This window comes from Bos indicus, chromosome 15, assembly GCF_029378745.1.
Source record: "Bos indicus isolate NIAB-ARS_2022 breed Sahiwal x Tharparkar chromosome 15, NIAB-ARS_B.indTharparkar_mat_pri_1.0, whole genome shotgun sequence".
NCBI classification, from domain to species: domain Eukaryota; kingdom Metazoa; phylum Chordata; class Mammalia; order Artiodactyla; family Bovidae; genus Bos; species Bos indicus.
In genome coordinates, this window is record NC_091774.1 from 56,415,144 (window position 1) to 56,438,883 (window position 23,740).

Here is a 23,740-nt window from a genome sequence, read left to right on the forward strand (position 1 = left end):
TTAAAATGCAGTTTCTGAGTCAGTAGATTTGGACTCAGCTCTGGGCTGGCATCTGAGTTCTGCATTTGAAACAAGCTCTCGGGTGATGCCAGGGCTGCTGGACCACAGGCCACTCTGTCAATATCAAGACTTTTGTTGACCTACTGGAGGTTTGCTTATAACCGTGTGTGGGTTTTCTTGGGAAGCTTATCTTCAGTGAGTCTTTCTCCGGGGCGTCTTACAAGTACCTGATGGCCTCTGGCAGTGTGCACATAGTGCTCTAAGTTTGCAGAGTGCTCTCACATGCCCTGTTTCCCTTCATTCTCACAATAGTCCTGGGAGGTAAGTTAGCACCATTTTCCCAACTGGGAAACCAGTTCCTGACATCTCCACATTTCTTGCTCTTCTTGTGGTTTCTTGCTGCCCACACCACATCTGCACTGTGTGCCTTCCACAGCCCTGTGGACTCGGCACAGTGGGGATGCACTGGGGAAAATGGTTGTGTGTGCATGCACGTGTGTGCCTGTATTAAAATCAAAGGCTTATCAACAGCTGGAGCGCACAGGCCCATTCAGTCTCACTCAGGACACCCTGACTGAGAGAGACATTTTCTCTGCTCTCAAATCTCCTCCTCAGATGATGACCTCACCTTGTATTGTATAGACTAAACGCTGAACTCAGAAGTGGCAGTGACCCTCTGCAGTGTATACTGAGATGCTGTTGGCACCCCACACATCGCTCCTTTAAAGCCTTTCCATTTCAGGGCCAGCTGGCCAGACTCCTGCCGACATCAGCCTCTCCGCTCACCTAAGGGCTTTCTCTGGCACAGGGACCTGCCTCTGCCCCATGCAGGTGCCGAAATGCTGGGAAATTTACGGCCCTCCAGTTAGCCAGGGACTGATGGGAGTGGATATAAACAAATAACCCACCTCTCTCACCTCTTAATTTGGGATAACTTAAGAACATCTTCCACACGTTAAGCCCCAGTTACCCACAGTGGTAACTGGCTTGGTAATATTGCCTTTATTTGCTGCCTTCCCCTCCCTCCCTCACTCCCCAACTCCTGTAATAATGTTTCCCGGGGCCCCCTCCTGAATGAATGACTTACACGTGATGACTCCTTGTCTTGTGCTCTGCTGGGGGAACCCAAATTAAGATACTTCTCCCAACCACTATTTCTAATGACCTACTTACGTCTGGGCCCACGTGCCTGCCTTCTCTCTAGTCATAATGGAGAGAGCATTCCAGTTCCTTAGAAAGGTCACACCATCTCCCAGGGATCTGGATGATATCCTCCTGCTTCTTTTATTGAATGCTGATTGGTGCATGTGTGTGACGACACTATCAAAGACAGGGGAAAGATCCACCTGGAAGGATTAGAGGAAGTAGTAGCTGTCACTCACACAGGGCCAGGAATAGAGTTGGTTCCCACCAGCCAGACTGGAAAGCTACTTATTTCACAAGGCTGCAGGTAGAGTGCTCTGCAGGTAGAGAGTTCTGCCTCAGTCATGGGGAATCATAAGTCCTGGATGAATTGCCGTTTTTGTCCTGCCTAACGCATCTTAAAAGAAATACCCCCAAGAAGATCAAACTGTTTCAAACTCATTTAAGTCATCCTAGAACAAAGCTCAAGAATCTTTATAGAAATAAATATCTAGCATTCAACAAGGTAATAGTCACCATTACTTGCATCGAATAAAGATGATCAGAAATGCAAATAAGCAGGAAAATGCAACCTACAGTGAGAAAAATCAAATAAAACAGACACAGGCTTACCCCAGATGTAAAAACTAACAGAGAACATTTTAAAATGTCGTTATCAGTACATATTTGTATTGAAGTGTTAAATGGAGACATTGAAGATATAAAGACGCAAATGAAACTTTTAGAGGTGAAAATTGTAATATCTGAGATATATGTTGAGTAGGATTAACAGCAGATTAGGCATTTCAGAAGAAAGATTATGGGACTTAATGACAATAATAGAAAGTATCCCCAATGAAACACAGAGAATAAGAAGAAAACATCTTAAAATGAACAAGAGCATCAGTTGACTGAGAAAATTTTAAGCAGTCTAATATATGTGTATTTTGGCACCCTGGAGAAACAGAAGAGAGACAGAAGAATACCTGAAAATAATGGCCAACACTTCCCCGAATTTGATGAAAACTATAAACCCACACATCTTAGAATCTCAGTGAGCTCCAAGGACAAGAAACATGAAAGAGTGTACATAGACATTTCATAGTCAAATGCTCAAAACCAATGATGAAAAGGAAGCCTTAAAGCACTAGTGTGAGGAAAAAGACACAAAGGAACCAGAAGAAGGATAATAACAGATTTCTCTTAAGAAACAATTCAAGCAAAAAGACAGCAGAATGATACTTGAAAGTACAGAAGGAAAATACCTATCAACCTAAAATTCTGCAGCCACTGAATGCAAGTTTTAATGATGGTTTTTCACAACACACTGTGATTATGTGGGATTTTGTCCTTAAGGGAAGCCAGGTGAGCATACAGGGGAACAAAGAAGACAATGGATTTAACCCTAACCATATAAAAAATCTGGGCTTCCCAGATGTACTAGTGGTAAAGAACCCACCTGACAGTACCGGAGACATAAGAGATGAAGGTTCGATCCTGGGGTCAGAAGGATCCCCTGGAGAAAGGAATGAAAACCCACTCCACTATTCTTGCCTGGAGAATCCCATGAACAGAGGAGCCTGGCGGGCTATAGTCCATGGGGTCACACAGGGTCTGACATGATTGATGCAACTTAGCACACACTCACATAAATAATCACGTTAAATGTAAATTATCTACTCTCAACTAAAAGGCATAAAGCATTAGATTAAATATAAAAACGAGACTCAATTACATGCTGCCTCCAAGAAACTCACTTGAAAAAAATCATAAATAGTTTAAAAGTAAGTGGATTGAGGTACAAGCTACTATGTATAAAATAACACAAAATTATAGAGCAAAAGAATCGGACATGACTGAGCAACTAAACACACACACGCCTTGTACATAACATGGAATACAGCCAATATCTTGTAATAATTTTACGTGGCGTATAACCTATAAGAATATTGAATCATTATGTTGTACACCCGAAACTAATATAATATTGTAACTCAACTATACTTCAACTTTAAAAAGTAAATGGAGGGACTTCCCTGCTGGTCCAGTGGTTAAGAATCCGCCTGCCAATGCTCGGGACGTGGGTTCGATCCCTAGTCTGAGACAATACCACATGCAGCAGGACAAGTAAGTCCTGCATCACAACTACTGAGCTCGTGTTCTAGAGCCCATGCTTTACAACAGGAGAAGCCACCGCAGTAAGAAGCCACGCTCTACAGCTAGAGAGTCGTTCCGCTCGCCACACTAGAGAAAGCCTGTCCGCAGCAATGAAGACTCAAAAAGGTAAGATAGGTCACTTCAGCCGTGTCCGACTCTGTGCGACCCCAGAGACAGCAGCCCACCAGGCTCCCCCGTCCCTGGGATTCTCCAGGCAAGAACACTGGAGTGGGTTGCCATTTCCTTCTCCAATGCATGAAAGTGAAAAGTGAAAGTGAAGTCTCTCAGTCGTGTCCGACTCTTCGCGACCCCATGGACTGCAGCCCATTAGGCTCCTCTGTCCATGGGATTTTCCAGGCAAGAGTACTGGAGTGGGGTGCCATTGCCTTCTCCGAAGACTCAATACAGCCAATAAATAAATAAATACAATTTTTTTTACAGTTAGTTAAAAAGTAAATGGATTGAAAATATACATACTATACTATCAATAGTACAAAAAGAGTTGGAATGGCTCTACGTGTCAGATAAAGTAGATTTCAGAGCAAAGAATATCATCAGAAATAAAGAATACCATTTCCTAATAAGAAAGGGGTGCCATGTGCATGCTCAGCCATGTCTGGCTGTTTGCGACCCCATGGACCGCAGCCTGCCAGGCTCCTCTGTCCGTGGGATTCTCCAGCCAAGAATATTGGAGTGGGTTGCCATGCCCTCCTCCAGGGGATCGTCCTGACCCAGGGGTCAAACCTCTGTGTCTCACGTCTCCTGTATTGGCTGGCGGATCCTTTACCACTGAGCTACCAGGAAAGCCCTAAGAAAGAGATAAACTCATCAAAAGCACGTAATTCTAAAAGTATATGCATGTAATAAAAGAATTTCAAAGTGTATTAGAGGAAAAATCTGCTAGAATTGCAAGGAAAAGTAAACAGATTCACAATTACGTTCAGAGACTTCAACATCTCTCTCTTATTAATTAATAGAAAAGAGATAAAGAAAGCGTTTACACTGAAAAATGGGGGAGCCCAAAGCAAAAACATTATGCTAAGTGAGAGAAAACAGTCACAAAGCACCATATACTGCATTGTTCTGGTGTTTAGTCACTCAGTCATATCCGACTCTTTGCGACCCCGCTGGGCTCCTCTTGTCCATGGGATTCTCCAGGCAAGAATACTGGACTGGGTTGCCATTTCCTTCTCCACCATTTACTGTATAATTCCATGCATATGAAGTATACAGAATAGGCAAACTCATACAGAGTGTAGATCCATGATTGCCTAGGGCTTGGGGTTTTGGGTAGTGACTGCTGTTGGGTACAGAGTTTTTGTCTTTTTAAAAAATATGATGCAAATGTTCTAAAATTGTTTGTGGAGAAGATTGTCCAACTCTGTGAATTAAAAAATTGAATTTTCACTTTAAAAGGGTGAATTTTGTGGCTTGTGAATTATATTTCAATTAAGCTGTTATTTAAAAAGTTGTTCTAAATTTTGTAACTAATTCTTGGGTTAAGTGTCAGACAAACTCCTGATGGTTTCTCACTGCTCTTACGATGACTTCCCAACCCTAAACCCTGGTGCAACTGACCCTATCCAGCTCATCTCCTTCTTCTCTTCGTTCTTGTGCTCCAGCCACAGTGGGCTTCTCTCTGTTCCTGGACATGGCAAACTGATTCCTGTCTCAGAACCTTTGCACTTGCGGTTACTTTGATCCTGAAGTCTGTTCTACAGAACCACTTTATTCTCATCAACCATGTTTCATCTCAAGTATCATCTTCTCTGAAAGGCCTTCCCACATTGTCCTGCCAAAAGCCTACTTCTGATTCCATGTTACCTTATTTTACCTATTTCATGCAACTTAGTTCCTTAAACAACCTTCTTTGTTTATTGACATATGTGTCTACCTGCGCTAGAATGTAATGTACATTCTTTGAGGAATAGGTTTCTTGCCTTGTTCCCACTGTATCTACAGTTTTTAGAACAGTGCCTGGCTCATGGTTGTAACTGAGTAAGAGTTACCCAGATCAAAGAAAATCACCAGAAATACACAGTGCTGGTAGAAATAATGGCACTAGGGAGCGAGGCATGAAGGGTAGAAGGAGTGGATGAAGGTCATGCCTAAGTGACACCAAGGGGGTCAGGTTGACTGCTCTCTGTAGGTTAGCAGGCTCAAGTGCTAGGGCTAGAAAGACGCTAATGCAGTAGGAATAGATGTTTCTAAACTTTTCTTTAACGATTTTTAAAATTAGAAATATATAATATATACAGGAGAGTATATAGTATTTTTGTACAATTTAAAGAATAATTATAAAGCTTCCCTGGTAGCTCAGATGGTAAAGAATCTGCCTGCAATGCAGGAAACCCAGGTTCGGTACTTGGTTTGGGAAGATCCCCTGGAGAAGGAAATGGCAACCCCCTCCAGTATTGGAGGGAGAATTCCATGGACAGAGGAGCCTGGTTCATGGGGTTGCAAAGAGTTGGACACAACTGAGCAAATAAATACAAACATTCATGTAGTTACCACCCGAGTTAAGAAATGGGAACTTGCCAGTCACCCTCCAAGTCTGTATGATTCTTGTTACACTCCTCTTCTCAGGACAAAACCACTCTCCTGATTTTTTTTTTTTTTTTAATTATTTAGCTGTGTTGGGTCTTTGTTGCTGTGTGTAGGCTTTCTCTTGTTGCAGCGAATGGAGGCTGCTCTCTAGTTGAGGTGCACGGGCTTCTCACTGCAGTGGCTTCTCTTGTTGCAGAGCACGGGCTTTAGGTATGTGGGCTTCAGGAGCTGTAGCACGTGGCCTCTTTAGTTACGAGCCCAGTAGATATGATGCAGGGGGTTAGTTGCCTTGTGGTATGTGGGATACTCCTAGACCAGGGATCAAACCCATGTCCCCTGCATTGGCAGGTGGATTCTTAACCACTGGACCACCAGGGAACTTCCACTTTGCTGATTTTTATTATAGTTATAACGTTGCTTTTTTTTTTTTTAATATTTTGACATCTACTTGTGCATGATTAAATAATGTATTTTTCAGTTTTTGAACTTTACATAAATGAAGTTATACTGACTGTATCTTCTATGATTTGCTTCTTTTACTCAACACTATGTTTCTTAGCTATTTCTATGATGACAGATATGGCTGTTCATTATTACTGTTGTATAGGACTCCATTGACTGAACATACCACAGTTTATTTTCCAGCCTACCAAAGTGGGGTGGCGTCTAGTTTTTGCTATGCTAGAAATATTTTTGTATATATTCATGTTTTCCCAAGCCCAGTATGTGTATACTATTTTCTCTGGAGAACCCTGACGTTATACTCAGTTTATTTATTCATCTATTGAAGGACATCTTGGTTGTTTCCTATTGGAGCATTCATGAATAAAGCTACTATAAATAAACATTCATGTAAAGGATTTTGTATTTACTTAAATTTTCAATTCACTTAAGTTATACCCAGGAGTGTGATTGCTGGGTTGTATGGTAAGTCTATATTTAGCTTAAAAGAAACTGCCAGGGAAGAGCGCTCTTATTACTTCACATACTCATCAGCATTTGGTATTGTCAGGTTCTTGGACTTTAGTTATGCTATTAAGTGTGTAACAGAATGTCATTATTGCTTTCATTTGTATATGACAAATTATTTTGAGTGTAATCATATTTTTAACTTTCACTTTTCTGATTACTTTTAAGGTTGAGTTTATTTCATATGTTTATTGGCCATTGACTTTTCTCTTTATGAAGTGTTTGTTCAAGTCTTTTTGCTCATTTTTTCAATTTGATTTTTATCTTTTTCTCATTATTTCCTAGAACTTCTTTATATATTCTGGGTGTAATTTCTTTTCTGGTGTAAGACATTGCACATGTTTTTACTTACTTTATGGCTTGCTTTTCACTTTATGATGCTTTTTGATGAACAGAAAACCTCTGTATTTGAACTAGAGCGCAGGCTCTAGAGCTCTTAGTGTTACACTGGTTTCTCTAGTTTGTAAAACTACGTGGGTAGTTTTTACACATGGGTTTAGTTGCCCCTTGATACTTTGAATCTTAGTTCCCCAACCAGGGATTACCAAGGAAGTCCCCGAAAGTAAATAGGCTTAACTTCTTTTGCCTAAGTCCTGCTCCCCTCCCTGCTGCCCTCTGATCCGGTTCCTCTGTGCTTACCTTCCAACCCTATTCTCCATTCCCAAAGGAAAAGGTCCTATCTGGGATTGCCTTACAGGGTAAGGACGGGCAGAACTGAAAGGGAAAACGTAGAGTCTTGTTAGTGGGTAGGAGTTGTTAGGACAAGCTCTTGAATGCTCATATGGTAATCTTTTTTGTCCTGTCACAGCTTTAAATCATAGTAGTAATCTGGGTGGAACAGGGACCACTACACAGAATCTACCGCGCCCAAGGGAATCCTATGAGGGACCCTGCCGTTTTCCCCTTTTATTTTCCCTGTTGCTGGGCAAGAGGCCAAGGTGATCCACATAGTAAAGTCCTGGGGTTGAGGGGAGGGAAAATGAGAAAGAACTGAATAGCTTGGGGTTGGAGAAATTTTTCAGGGCATTTGAGGTGAGAGGAGCCAAACTAAGAAGAGGACAGAAGTGACAAGAGGAGAAAGTGGATTCTCAGAGCATCAAACAGAGTGTATTTAGATTCATTTTTCTTTTCAACAGACTCAAGCAAAGAATGAATTGTTCTAAGACTCCACTAAGGTGGCAGCCACTATGAGGAAGGTGTCATATGAGGAAGGTGTCAGTGTTACTTTTGAAGGTAAACAAAAGACACATTTGCACAGAATACAGTTGGAATCCCAGAACTGAAGGAAGAATTAGGAGTAAAGAAGGAAACAACTTTGAAATTTGGAAGACGCTTGTCAGGGCATCATGCTTGCAGATGATGACTGCGTAATGATATCAAGATTATTTAAGACTGGTGATGTTTTCATTAGCCATTCTCAGTAATGAGCGCAAGAAGTCTCAGAAGAAGCAAAGAAAAAATTTCCAAGAAGAAACTGATGCCTTAGAATCCAAACTGAGATCAACTCAGTGGATGTTAGACTCGAAAGTTGAGTTATAATCAAGATTTGACAGCAACATAAGCCTTGAAGTGAAGTGAAATCGCTCAGTTGTGTCTGACTCTTTGCGACCCCATGGACTAGAGCCTACAAGTCTCCTCTGCCCATGGAATTTTCCAGTCAAGAGTACTGGAGTGGGTTGCCATTTCCTTCTCCAGGGGATCTTCCCGACCCAGGGATCAAACCCAGGTTTCCCGCATCGCAGGCAGACGCTTTACCATCTGAACCACCAGGGAAGCCCACTCTTTGCGACCCTATGGACTATAGCCCACTAGGCTCCTCTGCCCATGGGGATTCTCCAGGCAAGTATACTGGAGTGGGTTGCCATGCCCTCCCCCAGGGAATCTTCCCCATCCAGGGATTGAACTTGGGTCTCCTGTGTCTCCTGCATTGCAGGTGGATTCTTTACCACGGAGACACCAGGGAAGCCCAGTTTATTTGCTTATTTTATACATAACAGTTGTACTGTTAGGGGAAGCACACTGATTGAAACCGCCCACCCTGGCCAGGCACCATAGTAACTATTTGCATGAGTTGTTTTATGACAGGAGATCCTGATAAGGAATACGGAACTAATAAGGCACCACCAAGCGGAAGAGTTCGGGAAAGGTCGAAAGGAGATACCGCATGTCCGTCCACTTCCCAGAATCCCTCTCGCTAGCATACATCTTGGCTGAGTGATGCGTGCGCCACCAGCAAAGACTCTGAATTAGAATGATTGGCCAAAGACCACCTGGAAACTAATCCCATCACCGTAAAACCTGAGACTGCGAGCCACGCGGCAGAGCAGTTCTCCTGTGTTCCCTTACCCTACTGCTCTCCACCTGGATGCCCTTTCCCAATAAAATCTCTTGCTTTGTCAGCACATGTGTCTCCTTGGAAAATTCATTTCCGAGTGTTAGACAAGAGCCCAGTTTTGGGCCCTGGAAGGGGTCCCCCTTGCTGCAACAGTACCTCTTAATCCTACACCCTCTGCTTCCCTCTCCCCACTGGTAAACACTAGTTTGCTCTCTATATTAAACTTGAATAATGTTTACATTGAAATGACTTCTTTAAAAAGAGAAGGATGAATTGTTCTGCTGTCTTTATCTGCTAGGTTTACTTCTTAAATGCAATGCTAGTCCGACACTGAACCCTGAGTGTCTTTGGCTTCAGAAGGACTCCACTGCCTGCTTGCTATGGATGTACAAGGCTGTGTTAAGGACTTTAAGGATGAAGAAACGGAGGATCCGAGGTGGTGGGTGTCTTGCCCCTAGTCACAGAACTAAGATGTCAGAGCATGGACAAAAATGCAGCTAGGTCTGACTTTCTAGCCTGAGGTCTTTGTCTTGCTGCTCAGATGGCTCTCCTTTGATCTGCCGCTGACCCTAGCTCATTCCTGCCCCCTCACACTTCCTGTTCCCCTCCCCTCCCCCTTGTTGTCCGCAGGGCCAGGCCTTGCCTCAGGGCCCAGCTGAACCTGTACCCTCTCCAGCTCCTGTCATATCAGCCTCTAGAGACATCGCCCCCTGCCTCCTCAGAGAGAAGGAGAGAAAGCTCTTTGCATCCTGACACTCTCCAGACAGCCAGGCCCCAGAGCTTGCAGCCAAGTGGAACCCCTCCGGGTGCCCCCAGCCTGGGCTCCGGGTACGCTCCCCGTCACAGCCCAGGAATGTGGGCATCCGAGTATCAGCAGCAGACACGCTGGCTGTCAGCCGAGCCAGGGGCCCTGATAGCTGACAGGAGCTGAAAGAACCATTAGAGAGGAAGGCTGGGTCCAAGGGGCACATTTCAGGGTCGCTGGGCTGGGCAGAACAGCACAAACAGCCAGGGCTGGTAGCCTCGGAGAAGCCACTGCCTAACAGGCCTCAGTTTCCCCATCTGTAGAATAGGGATGATATTTCCTTTAAAAAAAAAAAAATTCATTTTATTTATGTATTTGTTTTTGGCCACGCTGGGTCTTCATGGCTGCTGAGGCGTTTCTCTAGCTGCTGTGAGCAGGGGCCACTCTCTAGTGGTGGTGAGCAGGCTTCTCATTGCCATGGTTTTTCTTTTTGCTGAGCACAAGATCCAGGGCACATGGGCTTCAATAGTTGTGGTGGGAGGGCTCTAGAGCAAGGCTCAGTAGTTGTGGCACATGGGCTTAGTTGCTCTGTGGCCTGTGAGATCCTCCCAGACCAGGGATCGAGCCCCTGTGTCCTGAACTAGCAGGCGGATTCATTATCACTGAGCCGCCAGGGAAGCCCCCAAATACTTCTTGACCTGCCTGCCTCACCAGGCAGCTGTAAGGAAATGAATGTGATTGATAATACCACCTGATTTTATTGCCTACTCCAGCCCATCTCAGAGAACCACAGGGGAAACCGAGGCCCGAAGAGGGCAGCTCACACCTGGGGCTGTTAACAGAGCCAGGCTCAGCTTCCAGGTCCCTGTTTCCCCAACCAAAGCTCTTCTCCCTATTCTCAGTCCTTTCTGTCCTGAACACACTCAGGTAGAAAGGATAACTTCCTGCATGGGGGACTGGGATGAAGCAGAGCTAGTCCAAGGACCTGGGACAAGGCCAGGAGAGCCAGACTCCAGGCTTAGGCTGTCATTGACCTAATGTGAGAAACTGGGACAGGATTTCTCCTCTCAAGGCCATTCTTTATTATAACGTGGGGGCATCACCATCAAGGGTGCTTCTTAGACTTTCGTGTGCTGGTGAATCGCTGGGATCTTGTTAATAGGCAGGTTCTGATTCAGCAGGTCTGGGGCAGGGCCTCAGAGATGTCATTTCTAACAAACTTCCAGAGTCTGCTGATGCTGCTGGCCCTCGGACCACTTTTCTTATTCTTCAGCTAAGACAGCAAAAGAAATGATTTATTGTACACATTACATTCAGCCACAACTGACAAGAGAACTAGTCCATAATATCACTAGTCCAGGGCAAAGGACCAAAAGGAACTGCTTTGATACAAGCATGGTGGGTCTCTCAAAGGTGGTCAGGGCAATCAGAATGGCTGTAGATGTTCCAGATAGATATTCCACTGAGACAAGTTCTAGATGGATGACATGCAGTCGAACACTTTGTACCAGCGTCCCTGGCCTCTAGCTTTCACCATTTCTGCTTCTGTGGCTTCTGTGGTGTACGAGTTTACTTGGACCTCTGCCTCATCTTTCTTCTTTTGTGCTTCAGCCTGCACATTCACTTCTTCCTCCACTTTGCTCTCAAGGTATGGAGGCTTCTCCAAAAAAAGCCCTTGGACCACTTTTTAAGAACAAGAGTCTGAAGGAGCCCTAACGGCTCCTGGTATGGCCTTTGGTAAGTGTCTGGTACTCTGGGATGTCTCCTTCCCTTCACCCCAGCAAACCCCCACCCCCAGGCTGTCCAGAGGTTCCTGACACTCCACCCGGGGAGCACTTCCTCTCTTCTCTGAGGCTGTTCCCTCCATCCACTCCTGCTTCACCTTCAGAAGCAAGAAGTCTCAAGTTGTTCCTTCCTCCAGCTGGGACTTGCCTCATGAAGACCCTCCTCCAGCCTTTCATAGGAGCCAGAGTCCCGTCTCTGTTGAGGATGTGAGGAGCTTGTTACACAGCTTCCCAGCTCCACGGGGAAGGCTGGGAACCCTTAGAGAGCAGACTCCCAGGAGCGCCTCATCCCGAGGCCTGGTTCTTGTCTCTGGAGTGGGGCCACCTGGGCTTTCCTGCCCTCAACACCCGCCCAACAGCAGCAACTTCTGCAGTAAGATTTATGTGATGCCATTGGGTTTTTTTAAAAAAAGAAAAAACAGGGTGTGTGTTAAGAAGGAAGGAAGAAACCCAACATTTATTAAGGTCCTATTGTGTGGCAGGCATATTCACAAACATCTCTTCCTCCCAACCCTTGGCCCTGGAAGGCACTTGCCTGAAGGTCATGGTAAGGATGGGAAAAAAATGAAGCCTGTGAAACTCCTGAGTGACTTGTCAGCAGTTTGAGGAGTGGATAGAGGCCAGCCTGGTTTCAGAGCACAAAGAAAGAGGAGGCTGGAGCAGGCAGAGGAGGGGTGTCCAGCGCTGGTGGGGCCTGTTGATCACAGATGGAGTAGAACTTCTCTCTATGAGCAGTGGGAGCTGGTAAGGATTAGGCAGATTTGGGGCCAGATCAGACTGGGTCTCCAGAAGGACAATGTGGCCACTGAGTGGAGATGTGTGGAGGGGCACTGCTACACGAGGAGGTCCTTTCCCGCCCTGGGATCTTGAACTGCCCAGGCTGTGTAGCGGTTGTTTGTCTCCATTCTAAGTATCTCTATGGCACGTTCATGTCCACAGCCCAAGTTCCCTGTCAAAATCCCCAGGAGGGGGCAGCACAGACCTCAGTCTCCCCTTTGGGAGACAAGGTCCAAGGACCGCCAAAGGCTTCCCCGAGACCCCCCTGGGATGAGTCACTGGGCAGGAGTGGGAACCCAGGCTCCCACAGGCTATGTTGCTGCCAGGACTCTGGGGCATGGGAGGGAGAGAGACCGGAAAGCTGGGGCCCAGCCCGGGTCAGCCAGCGTCCATCACCAGGAGCATCACCAGGCTGGCCTGGCTCAAAATAGCTCTCCAGACGCAAGGAAATATTTTATCCTACTCTGTTTTCCCACCAAAGAAAATAAACATTCCCAAATCTCAATGGGGCCAGACTCCAAAGAGGGGGAGAGGGAACGAGAGCAGGCCTGGCCGCCCACTGAGAAGTCGGGTTTCTGTCCTCTTGGTTCCTTTCTTCAGGGTCAAGACTTTGCTTTGTGACATGAGTGTGGCGACTCCCACGACTTTCCCAGTGGTGACTGGCTTTCCCTTCGTGTCAGACTGCCCTTTCCCAGGGGTCTCTCATCTCAGACATGCTGACACTACTGGCCAGCTGCAGAGACCATGCTGGAGGGGTACAAGTATGGATTATTTAGGACACAACTCTGCCCTTGAGGGGCTTACAAGATACTGGGTGGCAGGGCGGGGCTTCCTCTCTCCTTGAGGAGCTCTTGGAACCTGGGGGAGAGAGCACTAACATTTACTGAGAGTCACCCAAGAGCCTGGTACGTGCCAGAAACTCCCACAGACAGAGTCATCACATTTGACCCTCACAAGCCTTTGAGCTGTATGTTATCACTTCCCATTTTCCAGATGAAGAAACTGAGGCTCAGTACGGGCATGAAATCTCAAGGTTTCATGACTTGCGAATGATAGATCTAGGATTGAATCGTATGTTACGCAGTTTTAGGACTGCCCTTTGCATCCTGCTGGCTCTTGTGGGCCCCACATTGAGACTGGCCTGCGGATTGAAGGAGCCCTGGACGCACTCATGTACAGAGCTCTCCCCTTCTCCCTCTGGCTGTGGGAACCCTAGGTCCTGGGACACAAAGACCTTCTCAGGAAGACAGAAATGAGGCTGGTGTTATGTTATGGATTGAATTGTGTTCCCCCAAAAGATCTGTTGAAGATATAACCCTCATACCTGCCAATGTGACCTTATTTGGAAATCAGATCTTGGCAGATGTAGTCAAGTTAAGAAGAGGTTGTAGGGTGGGCCCTAGTCCACTATGGTTAGTGTCCTTATAAGAAGAGGAAAGATTGTCATGTGAAGACAAAGGCAGAGATTGGAGTTATGCTGCCCTAAACCAAGGAATGCCTGAGACTACCGAAAACTTTTAGAGGCAAGGAAGGGTCGTCCTCTGGAGGGCTTTGGAGGGAGCATGACTGCCAGCACCTAGATTTTATAGTTCTAGCCTCCAGAACTGTGAGATAATACCTTTCTGTTGTTTTAAGTCATCTAGTTTGTGGTCCTTAGTTATGGCTGCCTTGGCAGACTCCTATAGCTGAGGTCTGCCTGGTGTCCCCCTTGGCTTCCTTAGGAAGCAGGCAGACTAGAACTTGTGGGAGAGAAGAGCTCAAGTCTCAGCTCCATGAGGGAAAAACTTCTCCCAGTCAGAATGAGTCTTCAGTGGGGGCTGCTTCAAGGGAGTGAGGGTCACATCATAAGGTGTATATGTGAAGGAGTAGATGGACCTTCTATAGGAATATTTGGTTGTCTCTTTCTTACTGCTTTTTTGGGAATTCATAAATGTATATATAGATATAAAAATAGAAAGGATCAGCCTACTGATAAATTTTCTATGTATTTTGCAAACATGTTTTCTAGTTAAGGGGCTTCCCTCATAGCTTAGACGGTAAAGCGTCTGCCTGCAATGCAGGAGACCCGGGTTCGATCCCTGGCTTGGGAAGATCCTCTGGAGAAGGAAACGGCAACCCACTCCAGTACTCTTGCCCGGAATATTCCATGGACAGAGGAGCCTTGTAGGCTCCAGTCCATGGGGTCGCAAAGAGTCGGACACAACTGAGCAACTGAGCATGCCCTTGTTTAATATCTGGTAGAGCAAAATTTCCCCATCTGCACTTTCTTCTTCTGGAATGTCTTCACTATAGTTTTTGGTATTTATTAAATGTCATTTAAAAAATACTTATCCCTGCCCATTTATATTCAAGTTCTCTTAAAATAATACTAGTATCACTATTAATCTGAATGATTTACTTTAAAATTTGTATAACTATTTGTGTAATAAAAGTTTAAAAGTTTGGGATATAGTCACAAAAAATTTTAAGTATAGATAGCAATATACATTGGAGAAGGAAATGGCACCCCACTCCAGTACTCTTGCCTGGAAAATCCCATGGACAGAGAAGCCTGGTAGGCTACAGTCCTTAGGGTCGCAAAGAGTCGGACACGACTAAGCGACTTCACTTTCACTTTTCACTTTCATGCTTTGGAGAAGGAAATAGCAACCCACTCCGGTGTTCTTGCCTGGAGAATCCCAGGGACGGGGAAGCCTGGTGGGCTGCCGTCTGTGGGGTCGCACAGAGTCGGACATGACTGAAGTGACTTAGCGGTAGCAGCAGCAGCAATATACATACAATGTATTTATGTCTACATTATGATGAAATCCCTGGAGAAGGGAAAGGCTACCCACTCCAGTATTCTGGCCTGGAGAATTCCATGGACTATGTAGTACGTGGGGTCGCAAAGAGTCGGACACGACTGAGCTACTTGCACTTCACTGTGATGAAATCATTCTTCATACACTATTCAGCCATTTGACTTTTTCACTTGGACATATGTTCAATATATTTTCTTGTCATCAAAATCAAACTGACAGCCCACTGACTCTGGAAGAGGAAGACCCCATGGCTGGGGCTGTTGCAACCATGATTGCCCAGTTAGTGACCTGAATCAAATAGTCATCAGAATGCTGGGCAAAGGAAAAAAAAAATAGAACTGCCTCATTTAAAAAATGTTCACAGTGTATCCCATTTTAGAGAAGTACTCTAATCTAGTCAATCAATTTCTTGAGGTACAATGATACTTTCAACAGATCATTAAAAAGAAAAAATTCTAGGGACTTCCCTGGTGGTCCAGTGGATAAGAACCCACCTTCCAATGCAGAGGATGCAGGTTTGATCCCTGGCTGGGAAAGTAGGATCCCACATGCCTTGTGGGCAAATAAGCCTGTGCACTGCTACTAAGACCCAAGGCAGTCATAAATATATAAATAAATAACTTTTAAAAATTATACTTCCCTAAACAAACTACCTTCCAAGAATTGTGGCCATTTACACTCCCACCCCACTCCAGTACTCCTGCCTGGAAAATCCCATGGACGGAGGAGCCTGGTAGGCTGCAGTCCATGGGGTCTCTAGGAGTCAGACACGACTGAGCGACTTCACTTTCACTTTTCACTTTCACTTTTCACTTTCATGCATTGGAGAAGGAAATGGTAACCCACTCCAGTGTTCTTGCCTGGAGAATCCCAGGGACGGGGGAGCCTGGTGGGCTGCCGTCTCTGGGGTCGCACAGAGTCGGACACAACTGAAGCGACTTAGCAGCAGCACACTCCCACTAACCCTGGATCACAGTGCCTGCTGGATTACAGTCACCAACACAGGGTGTTTCAAGAAGGGAATTAGATACTTTAAAAATAGAGCAAAGAACATAATAGACAAAGAACATAAAAGACATCACCCAGCTTTGCCCCATATTTACCGCATGAGCTTTTTATTAGTTTCTTTGGAAATTAAAAAGAAATTAAGGACATTTCACACATAAGTAAAAGTGGAGCGAATGAACCCTGACCACCTTCAACAGTTATCAATTCATGGCTAACTGTGCTCCATCTAGACTCCCAACCACAAGTTAATGAAACAGACACCAAACTTCATATAATTTCACCTGTAAATACTTCAGCAAGCCTTTGCAAAAGATATGCAGTTTCACACCTTAAAAATGAATGATTTTCTAATATAATCAAATACCAATGTAACAAATTTACTGGTTGTCTTTTTACATATATTATACATATGTATAAAGTATATATACATACGTATATATAAAGTATAATAGATAATATGTATATTCATTTATATATATTTTTTCTCTTTATGTATATATATTTGCTTGAATAAGGATCCAAAGTAAGGTCCAGACATTGCTTTTGATTGTGTCTCTTAAGTTTTTCTTTTTAATTTTGAAACAAGCACAAACACAGAAAAGTGGCAAGTACATTACAAAGAACTTCCCTTCCCTTGAACCTTTTGAGTGTGAGTTGTGTACCTGGTTTCCCATCACGCCCTGAGTCTGTACTATTTCCTACGAAGACTGTCTCCTCTGTAATACAACCAGCAACACCAGGAGGCTAACAGGGAGTCATTGCTACCGTTTACTCCTCAGACCTCCTTCAAGTGGCCAATTGCCCCAGCAGTGTCTTGCATAGTCGGAGGACCCAGTTCAGACACACTCGCTGTATTTAGATGTCATGTCTCTCTAGCCTCCTTCAGTCTGGAAAAGTTCCTCAACTTTTGACTTTTAAGACCTTGACATTTGGGGAGTGATTTTCTAGACCAGTAGGAATTTGTCTGACATTTCCTCATGATTATGCATCGTTAGCAGGAATAGCCCAGAAGTGACCCTGTGGTTTTCTCATTGCGTCTTCAGATGGCGTGTGATTTTGACCGGTTCCTTTATTGATGAGGATAGAGGTGGTATCTGCTAGTCTTCTCCACGGTGAAGTTACTCTTTTCTCTTTTGTGATTTCATAAATACTTTGAAACTGTGAAATGTCTCATTTCTCATCAAGCTTTCGCTTTATTCATTTGTTTATATCAGTGTGTACTTATGGTTTTCTGTTTTATTCACTGGGCTGTATTTAGTTTTGTGATCAAACTGTCCCTAGCTTGATCAGTCCCTTCAAGCTGGGTCATGTATCCTTTTGAAAAGTCCCCGTCATTCTTGGATACTTCCGTAATTTCTGGCACAACAAGATCTTCCAGGCACATCTTGTACTCTTCCTTCCCCTATCCTGTGATCAGGCATTCTCTGAGGAAAAGCAAAACGGTGACATTCTAACTCAATTAGTCTTTCTTTGCTTATTAGCAAGGATTCCTTCATTCCAAACAAAATTTAAAAACTTCCTTTTCATCAAATACACGAGTTCATTTCTTTGAGGTAGTTTCAATAGCAAGTCAGGATAAATGTCTTTCCCTTTTCTTGTCAGCTTTCATAATAATAAGTTTATTTTCTAGCACCCTCCAAAGCTGATCAGTAAGACTTTTTGCTTCCAGTTTTATTGACATATAGCTGTTCTAAAGTTTAAGGTGTACAGCATAATGTTTTTATTTACATATAGCATAAAGTGATATTATAATAAGTTTAGTCAGTGTCCATTATGTCATATAGACATGAAATTAAAGAAACAGAAGGCAGTTTGCCATGAGAACTCAAGATTTACTCTAACTACTTTCACATATAACATACAGTGGTTTTAATTTCATTTACTGCATTGTACATTTCATCCCTCGTACTTATGTGTCCCATAAGTGGTAGTGTGCACCTTTTGACTACCTTCATCCAATTCCTTCTCCCCCAATTTCCCACTTCCGGTTACCACAAGTCTGAATTCTTTTTCTAAGAGTTTGTTTAGTTTTGAAATATAATTGACCTACAACACTACATTAGGTCCTGTTACACAACATAGTGAGCCAACATTTCTATACATTTTAAACTGATCACCATGATAGGTCTATTATGATATGAACAAGTATTGTTATGAACTTGGTGACTTTTAAGTATTTCAATATATTTGTCATTATTGTTATGAAGTTCAGATGGTCCCGTATTTGGTCAGTGGGAGTCTGTCTTGGTTTGTTTTTCCATATGAATCTAATCATGAGGAAACAGGAGAAATCACAAGCAAACTGAATTCTTTCCCAATGAAAAAGTTCACTGGGAATTTTGTTTGGGATTGCACTGAATCTACAGGTCAGTTTGGAGAAAACTGACATCTTCAAGATAGCAAGTCTTTCCATTTATTAATGTGATATACATCTCTGTTTATTTGGTAAGTAACCTGTCTGCCAATGCAGGAGAGTTAAGAGACTCGGGTTTGATCCCTGGGTTGGGAAGATGCCCTGGAGAAGGATATGGCAACCCACTCCAGTACTGTTGCCTGGAGAATTCCATGGGCAGAGGAGCCTGGTGGGCTATAGTTCATGGGGTCACAAAACGACATGACTTAGCGACTAAACAGCAACAGCAACATCTTTCAATGAAGTTTTATTAATAGTCCTGTACATCTTTTGTTAGATTTATTCCAAGATATTGCACATTTTTATTAGTACAAATCATATTCTTTTTAAACTATATTTTCTAACAAAAAATGGAAAAATGGTAGTATATAAAAGTGCAATTGACTTTTGTGTATTGACTTAATCAGATGAATTGCTAAATTCTCTTAGGTCTGATAATTTGACTCTAGACTATTTTGCTTTTCTAGGTAGAAAGTCATATTAAATCATAACAGTTTTATTTCTTCCTTTTTGATCCTTAATTTTATTTCTCTTTTGTCTTATTGTGTTCTCTGGAACTCCTAGTGCAATGTTTAATAGAAATGGCAGTAAGTACTCTTCTTTCTCTTATTCCTATTTTTAAAAGAAGCACTTTTATTGCTTCAGAATTTAGTAAAATGCTTCCCATAGATTTTTTTGGGTAGATATCAGGTTTAGAAAATTTGTTTATATTACTAATTGTGAAGAGTTTTATTTAACTGCAAATGGATGTTGACTTTTATTTTTTCTATTACTTATTAAAAATAATTTTAATTTTCCCCTTTAATCTGTTGTTAAAAGCAATTCATTTATAGATTTTTCTAATGCTGAACACTGTAGTCAGAGAACATGGTTTATATGATTCTTTGGAGTTTGTTGATACTTGTTTAATAGCCTAGTGTATTGTCAGTAGGCAAAGGTGGTCTATGTGCTTTAAAACTGGGTTTATTGTACAGTTATTGGATACAGGATTCTAAATGCAAGCATTAGATTGCTGAAGTCTTACTGATGATTTTTTTTATGTGATCTAACAAGTTCTGATAGATCTCCCCCTGTATATGTCTTTCTTAAAGCTGTGTTTTCATGTGTGTATGAATTAAACAGTTTTATATCTTTCTGGTTAATTGAAATATTAATTATTTCATGATGGCCCACTTTATCTCTCATAGTGTTTCTGTCTTCAAATCTGTTTAGTCTGATATTTATTTGGCTACAACAGATTTTTTTCTTTTTGGTTAATATTTGTTTCATCCTTTGAATTTTCTGTGTTCTTACAGCTATTTTTTTTTTAAACTTTCTTTAACCATCTTCACTTTGCTATTGTGATTCAAGTTATTTCTACTGTATAGCACATAGTAGGTACTCAGGAAACCCGCCATTGTCAGCCTCGGGTGTCTTCGAAGCCTTCTAGGGGTAGGGGACTGGGAAGGGAAGTGAGGTCTCCTCTCACTATTACCCCTCAGTCTGGGGGGCCTACAGGACATGGTTTTTCCTGAGAAAAGCATGGCGTTTCCAGAAAGACCTGGCTGAGAAAACCCCACTAGTCTGAGGCCACATAACTGTTTCCTAGAAACTAGATGTGAGTGAAACTCTGCTGGTGCCCGAGTCACAGCATACGTTTCCTGTTTTTCATCCACGAGCTAATAAAGTTATTTCCTTCACATGCTGCACTGCTGAGCAGGAAGGCCCTGCTGCCTCAAGGCTGGAGGCCGGCCCTTATCCACCGTGCTCCAGGCGAGGGAGGAAGTGGCCTGGGCTCTCCTGCGGGAGGGGCTTCCGCCCGGGCAGGACGGCTGCCGACTCTCCTCCCCACACACTCGACCCCTCAGCTGCAAGGAGGCATCAGAGCCAGCTCCACCCTGACAGTCCCCAGGGCTCTGTCCAGGGGACTGGAGCCCTCCGTGGGTGTCCCAACCATCTATCTGGTTCTCTTGGAAGACCCCTCAATGTCTGAGCAGCACCTCAAATTTCACGTGTCCCACACAGATCCCTTGCCTCATGCATGTCCTTCCTTACTGTCCCCATCTCTGCAGTTCTCTCACCATCCACCGCCTGCTTGATCCAAATGAAGGGCATAACTGGACCCCCTGCCCAATCCGTGTAGCCTGTTAGCCAGATGACTTGATCTGAGCTCCCCGGCCCCAGCCTAGACTCTATGCCCAGCAGTGTGGAGAGGGCTTCTGGGGGGTCCCAAGGACAGGGATGGGATGGTGTCATCGCTTTGCCCCAGCACAGTGTGGCATTAGGGAGACTATTCCAGAAACTGTGTTGAACGGTGGAGTGAATGAATGAGTGAATGAATGGGCAGGGCCCTCTAGAGTCTTCTTCAGGATAACAGCCTGCTGGGCCACCTCTTCTAACCATCCTCCCTAGTTGTGGCTTCACCATTGCCCCCCGCTCCTTCTTCCAAACCTGCTCCACTTCTCTCCTACATGAGCAACCCTGCTGCAGACATAACTCTGGTCGCTCCCCCGGGGCAGGGCTCTGGGGGTGGTGTGGTCTTGCACAGTGTCCACTCTAGGTGCCAAGGATACTGCACTGGGTCCTTTGTTTCTGATTCACTCAGACATTTCTGGAGCCCAGAGTATGTGCCATCCACTTGGGATATGACATCACACGGGTGAAAATTTCCTTCACCTGAGACTCACTCACCAGAGCGGGGAGTTGAGGACCCATAGCACCCAGTCACCAGTACATCCAGGTGAGCTGGGGCATCTGAAGTTGGGCTTGGTGGGTTCAGCCATGTGGTAACAGGGCAGGAAGCCTGTGAGGAGGTTGCTCAGGTGAAAACCTGGACAGCAGGCCAAGCTGCAGGGCTGAGCCCAGCTCCCAGGATATAGTGTCACAGAAGGATGGAGGGTGATGGCCCTGGGGGGCTGGGATCCACCACTGGTGACCCAAACAGACAGTGAGAAGGTCATGATTTAGGAGTCAGGCAGCCCCAACACACTGAGGAAGCCGCTCTCTGAGCCCCAGTTTCCTTTTCTGTAGCATAGATGTTAACAGCCCTTGTTTCACTAGAGGATGAAATGAAAGCACATCAGGCAGGCCCCTGGCACCTGTGAGGGGCTAAGCTGGGGACGTGGGAGGTGGGGAACTGTATCAGTCCTGCACAGGGGACAGGGGCCAGAGCCGCTCAAAGCCCCTTGCTGTCTTCTGCTCAGGGCTGTCAAAGCTAAGACAGAGGATGAGGCTTAGGGTGAGGGGCAGTGGAGGGCAGAAAGATTTAGTTTTGAGTTAGGCGATGTATGCACATGAGTACGACGCTCACAGGCTTCAGGAGGAGCGGGAATCACCCTGAGGAAATGGAGGCTCGGAGTGGAGATGGCCTGCCCCAGGTGATGGGCACAGCTGGGCTCCAACCCCGGCGTGCAGGCTCCTGCTCAGTCAGGCCCCCTGTCTTGCTTGTGCTGAGTTTGGGGACCTTACCCCAGCCGTCACCTCCTTTCTCAGAGTCACGACTCTGGAGCCAGCTGATTGGTAGACCTACCGCTGCATTGTTGACCCTGATTGGCTCATCTTTTGTTTCCAGCCCAGCCTGGAAGCCTGCAGATGCCCAGTGGTCTCCATTCTGCTCCTGACTGGGCCCCTCCGTGTCTTGGATTGGCCTCCCTGCTGAGTTCTAACGGGGTTGGGCCTCATCTGTGTGTCACTAGCACCCAGCCAGGACCCTGGCACGGCGCAGAAACCTAGAAAAGTTTTGCTGAAGAGGAAAGAAGTAGAGGGTAGCCTGGGTTACCAGAATGCTCTGAGTGGGTGAAATTTCCCCACCCCGAAGAAGGGAAAGACTCCCAATTGTGGTTCCCCATGGTCCTAGGTACACAAATGTACTTAGGTGCATTTGGCCATTTGTTTCCAAATTGCAGTCAAATATACGTAATATACAGTTTACCATTTAACCCTTTTTAGCCACAACTCGGAGGTATTAAGCTGTTGTGCAACCATAGCCACCATCCAGCTCCTGGACTTTTGCGTCCAGGACTCTTGGCTGTCTTTTTCTTGTTTTTGGCTATGTGCTCCCGGGAGAGCAAGAGCCCTGCCTCAGAGCCTCAGCAAGCGCCCTTTACACACCAGGAAGCACGGCTGCCTCACAGCTTGTTGTGAGACTAAAGGAGGTGGGTGTGGGCCATGCTTCCCGGGTCAAGTGGGGTGCACCCGGGAGTGGCTGTTATCCTTCCCACGTTGGCACAGGCCAGCTCCTCAAGGGCACTTCCTTAAGGCCAAGGTTGCATGTAATGAGTACGATAATTGTGGCACTATCATGACAATGAGGCATGAAAGAGAGGACACCGGCCAAAGGGGAGCCGGGAGACCTAAAAATTCTCCGCTGTGGACTGTTTGTGGCCTCAGCCGTATCCCTGCCCCTCCTGGGCTTCTCTTTCTCCTTGTACACAGGGGCACACAGAGGGCGCTTTCTTATGGTACCGAAAGCTGCTTCTTCTCTGTCATCAACCTCAGGCCTCGCCTCACCTGGGCCAGGAGGCTGGGTGAGCAATTCCCTGTGCACACAGAGGGGAAGTCAGTGCCTCCCAAGGGCTCTCTGCTCCCTGCACATCTTGTGTGCTTGTCCACCAGACCACAGGCCCCTCGGGGACAGAGGCGCTGGCCTTCTCTCAGCCATCCGTTCATTCACTCACTCATTCACTTGTTTATTCACTTCTGTACTGTGTGAACTCTTGTCTGTGCCAGGCCCTGTGCTGGCTGCCTGTGTGGGCTCCTGGTCTGGTGAGAGGTCAGAGCCAGGCTCGGACAGGGTGGTACAGTGCTGGGCCTGCAGGGACAGAATGGTATTCCCGGCGCCCTGTGCCCGGCAGAGGGTGGGGTGGGAGCGGCCTGTGGTGCAGACGTGCTGGGGCAAGTGCCCGTCTCCTACAAGCTCTATCTCCTTATCTGTAAAGCAGCCGCCCCAGAAGGGGGTTGTGAGGAGCCAAGGATGCGGGTGTACGTGGCAAAGAAAGAGCACAGCTGCTCGGTGAACATGGTCTCGCGGGAGCAGAGTCCACGGTGGGGTGGCCCCACTCAGGAAATGCTGCTCCTATGTCTGTCCATCTGTCCCTTAGCCAA

General features: G+C 45.3%; 1 pseudogene; it reads left to right on the top strand.

Annotated features, from left to right (window-relative positions):
* The first annotated feature begins 3,389 nt into the window (after nucleotides 1-3,389).
* On the top strand, nucleotides 3,390-8,373 carry LOC109569034 (prefoldin subunit 4 pseudogene; annotated as a pseudogene).
* Nucleotides 8,374-23,740: the final 15,367 nt, after the last annotated feature.